At 34.5% G+C, this 5,338-nt stretch overlaps 1 protein-coding gene across 2 annotated transcripts in view; it reads left to right on the forward strand.

Moving 5' to 3' along the window:
* LOC106873950 (uncharacterized) overlaps window positions 1–5,338 on the forward strand; it is a 248,328-nt gene that overhangs the window by 12,741 nt on the left and 230,249 nt on the right. The window lies entirely within an intron of this gene.

Here is a 5,338-nt window from a genome sequence, read left to right on the forward strand (position 1 = left end):
ATATATTTATACATACTACACACACACACACACACACAAACACACACACATATACATACATACATACATACATACATACATACATAGACATGACAGAAGCAAATAGATACCCTTATAGTCATTAGAATTTATTTAAATCTGAAATTATACATTCAAATTATTTATTACCTGTTATAGTGTGAACATTTAATATTTAGTAGACATGCCCTTTACATTTTTCAAAGCGAGGACCCTATTATGCATGTTACTGATTAGATGAATATTCTCTTGCGGAATTTCTTGCCAAGTTTCAAGCAATAATCTCAAAATATCTGGATTTGAAGGTGTTTTCTCCTTCTTTTTATGAAGTGTTCTGTCCATTATTTCCCAGAGGTGTTCAATAGAGTTCATAACTGATCACTGGCTTGGATATAGAAACTTTTTCTTCGTGGTTAAGGCCAGAACAATGCGTAGTAAATGCAAGACAAATCACAAGAAAACAAATATATGAATTAATGTAGACTTACCTTGCATTCAATATTTTGGGGTTATGACCCCATTTTCAAGAAATTAGCAAATGTTACCGATGTGTGTGTGTGAGATCACACACATGCACACACACACAAACTCACACAACCACAAACACACGCGCGCGCACACACACACATATACATATACATGTATAGTATGCGTAAGATACTTGAGGACAGATTTAAGTTTAAAAAAATAACAGATATATAATAACAGATAATAACTTTATTTATTAAAAAATGCTTTGAAGATAAAAATAAACCTTCTTTTCTGTAATATTATTCAATAAAGCCACCTTCAGCTTCAACAACTGCTTCTATATGAGATCTAAATCAGCTGCCTGCTCGTATCAAGTGGTCCCGGTTCATTTTGGACATTACTCCGACTATGGCAGCTTTCAAAGAATCTTTGGTGCTGTGGGCGTGTTCATTTCCCTCTCGCTCAACAACGCTCCACATGTAATTGTCCAATGGATTGTGATCTAGGGAATTAGGAGGCCAAACGTTAGGGGTTATGTGATCATGAAAATGTGTTGCTAGAACCATGTGTGATAGTGCAGAGTCTTACTGAAAGACATATGACCTTCCATTGCATACTCTTTCTATCCAGGGCTTAGCAATTATTTCCAGGACCTCAATGTAGGCGGCAGAGTTAACTCTAAGGTCTTGTGGGAAGAAATAAGGAGGCATCACATGTCTTTCATTGCTGACAACCCCTAAAACCATGACAATTGCAGGAAATGTTGTATACATAACACTTGGAACTTCAGAAAGGTTTGAATATAACTATGTGTCATTTCTTCTGTTAACTTTTTGATCTTGGTTGAAGTTTTTGTCGTTTGAGAAAAAACAAATCAAATCTTCTGCTAGATTTTTCAGTTTGTTTAAGAGCCTTTTATATCTGAAGTAGTGATTTTCTTTTTCTGACAAATTGACCTTTCCTCATCATAAAATACTCATATCTGATGTCTTCGTGGACAACATTTCTAACTGTTCTTTCTGACTTACTGGATGAATTCAGGTGTTCTGATGATTTCAGAGCGTTTAGAATGCTTTTTTATGCTTGGATACAGGTGATACGTTTCCATCTTCAGTCTCTAGCTTCTTATAAACTTTGTAGACGCAAGATCTGGCAACTTTTAAAAATCGAGATATTTCTAAATCGCTATGCTCAGCCTTTATAACCACAATAGCAGCATGCCTATTTATTTCTTGAGTAAGCTGAGAGATTGCCATTATTATTTTGCGAAACAATTATACAGAGTTATCAAAAAATGCGGCAATGACCCCCTCCCCGAAAAAAGGTATGTCCTCAAATACCTTACACACCCTGTATATATATTGGGCTGGCAAGAAAGTAATTTCGGTTTTTTAGAGTGAAATAAGTCATTTTTGTTTCGTACAAAGAATGAACTTTAATTAATCATACATTTTTCAGTTTGTTCGATGACTTTTTTCCATCTTTCTGGCACATTCATGATTCCACGCTCACAGAATTTCTGGTCCTTATCAGTCAAAAACTGAAACAAGTTCGATTTCAGGTCATCGTCATTATTGAAAGTTTTACCATTCAAAGAATTTCGCAAACTTCGAAATAAATGGTAATCTGATGATGCAAGATCAGGGCTATATGGTGGTTGTGACATCACTTCTCAACAAAGCTCCAATAATTATTCACGAGTTAGCAAAAACAAGTGTGGTCTAACGTTGTCATGGTGGATTAAGATTTCTTTACCATTTGCCAATTATGGCCGTTTGTCTTTGATTGCTTCCTCCAGTTTCATTAGTTGTTGACGGTAAACATCTGAATTGATCGTTTGGTTCCTTGGAAGCAGCTCAAAATATACAACTTCTTTGTAAGCTGACCAAATTGACAGCATGACCTTGTTTTGATACAATTCAGCTTTCTATGTGCTTTGTGCTGGTTCATTACGCTTGGACCATGATTGTTTTCGATCGATGTTGTTGTAGACAATCCATTTTTCATCACCAGTGATGATTCATTTAAAAAAAAGGTTGATTTCATTGCGTTTGAGATGTTTTCGCGAATATTGATTCGTTAAGTTAAGTGAGTCTCTTTCAATTTATGTGGAACCGAAATATCGAGCTTCTTAACGATTCCAAGACATTTTAAGTGATTTTCAATTGTTGTGTGTTATACATTTAACATCTCCTCAATCTCTCGCACAGTTATATCACAATCAGATTCAATTATGGCTTTGATTCGGTCATTATCAACTTCAGTAAGTTGACCAAACGTTGGTCACCTTTGAGGGAAAAATTTCCAGAACGGAATTTTTAAAACCATTTCTGACATGTGCATTCGGTTAAGCAATCAACACCATAAACTTCACATATCTCTCTGTGAGCCTCAGTTTTTGCACTGCGTGTTAAAATTTACACTGAACTAAGAACTGTAAACAAAATTGCGCGTAATTTGCTTCTAAAGTAAGCTAAAAGTAACGGTTATCAAATATCCAAAGGAAAAAAATCATAACATTCACAAAAATCATTAAAAAAGATCGTAACTCTATCTATTTGTGAAAAATGAAATTATTGTCTTGCTAACCCCATGTATATATATATATATATATATATATATATATATATATATATATATATATATATATATAAAACAAAATAGCTAGTTATAAAATCTCAAGTGGAGATAGAGTAGTAATGTATACTGAACAGTAAAGCGAGTAGCCACATCAAAGTGACGGTTGAATATTACTACTACCAAAGCGGCGAGCTGGCAGAAACGTTAGCGCACCGGGCGAAATGCTTAGCGGTATTTCGTTTGTCTTTACATTCTAAGTTCAAATTCTGTCGAGGTCGACTTTGCCTTTCATCCTTTCGGATGAAATTAAGTATCAGTTGCGTACTAGGTTCAATCTAATCGACTGGACCCCTCCCCCAAAATTTCGGGCCTTGCACCTAGAGTAGAAAAGAATGTTACTACTAGTTTCACCCCAGGTGGATTCTCCGCCAGCTGGTTTTTGGCGCAAGCCCTGCACCATTTAATTGCAATGTATAGCTAGCAGGAGGAGCGAACCCCTACTACTCTCCAGCAGCTAACAGGATCACGGGACTGCTCCAGTTTCGAGCTATTTGGCTCATCTCTAGCCGTGCAAACCTGCGCAGTGGAGTGATAGCTAAGATCCGTTTCTATCAGCGATATATTGAAAACAAAGTGACCATCGGTCACTGATTTGTTACAAGCAAAATGGTTAGCTACATAATCTCAAGAAGAAACAGAGTAGTAACATATAAGAAAAGACACGCACACACACGCACGCACACACACACACACACACACACACACACACGTATATATATATATATATATATATATATATATATATATATATATATATATATATATATATATATATATACATATATATATATATATATTGATCTGTATGTTCATACTTAAGAAGTTTGTTTCGCAACTACAAGATCCCGATTTCAATCCCTATGCCTCCATTATCGCACCTCAACTCGTATGAAGCGAAAGAAACATGGTAGACTGAAATCGCATCGAAGACCGTCCAATGCATTGTACACGTATACTTGAAAGGTACAGTGTTATCATAACCTGTGTCGCCCTGATTCTGCCAGAGAATTATGCATTGACACATACACCTTAATTGAAGGAAGATGCGATTCGGTTGATCGAATGATTGAGTCCTCATGGTCGAGATGAGACGATCCATTTAAGTATGTATCTATGCATTACGTCGGTATGCATGTGTTAATGCATACATGCATGTATCTGGATGTATGTACATATTTCTCTGTGTATATATATATATATATGTACACACATTAATACACGCACACGCATTCACACACGCACACACATGCACACACTTAAATATATATATACATACATACATGTATATATATATATATATATATATATATATATATATATATATATATATATATATATACATATATATATATATATATACATCAATCCACAATAACTAAAAGCTCATTTACTATCAAGTCATTAAACTCCAACACCCCATTACAACTGCAGTAAATCTAACTAGGACCGGCTTATATGCATATATCTGATTAGTTAAAAGAATCTTTAAGAGTAACGTATTTAGTATACACGCAGAAAAGTATAAATTCCACATACAGTTTATAATTTAACGTATGAACTATAGGATATATATATATATATATATGTATATTATGAACTATAGGATATATAGGACTATAGGATATATATATATATATATATATATATATATATAGGATAGAACTATAGGATATATATATATATTATCTATATTATATATATTATTTATATTCTGTATATATTATTTATATTGCTATTTGATTGAACGCCACGCATCCATTTCCAAGTAAGTTTATCATAATCGTTTTGATGCGACTCTACTCTATACTATTTTCTCCCCTTCACCATTTTCTATCTGTCTCTCTCTCTCTCCCACATCATTCTCCTTTTCTCTCTCTCGCTGCTCACACGTGACCATCGTCCATTTTTGTTTTTCTCACGTGATCATCTTTCTTTTCCTCCAGGACTGTCCTAAGGATTAAACGTCTTCTATCTTTTCTATCTTCAAAGAAAATATTTCTCCAGGGTTCGCTATTTTACTCTCGTTCTGGTCTAGTAACCTTCCACGTTTGTTTTCGTTCGGTTTCCTTGTATGTCTCCACTTGTCCTGTTTTCCATTTGTTTCTCGCGTTGTTTTGCGTATTGAACACATTGTTTTCGTATTTCATGTTGTTTACTTTTGGTGAAGTCGTGCACCCATATATGCATATTTATATATATATATATATAT

This window comes from Octopus bimaculoides, chromosome 11 (genome assembly GCF_001194135.2).
Source record: "Octopus bimaculoides isolate UCB-OBI-ISO-001 chromosome 11, ASM119413v2, whole genome shotgun sequence".
Lineage (NCBI taxonomy): Eukaryota > Metazoa > Mollusca > Cephalopoda > Octopoda > Octopodidae > Octopus > Octopus bimaculoides.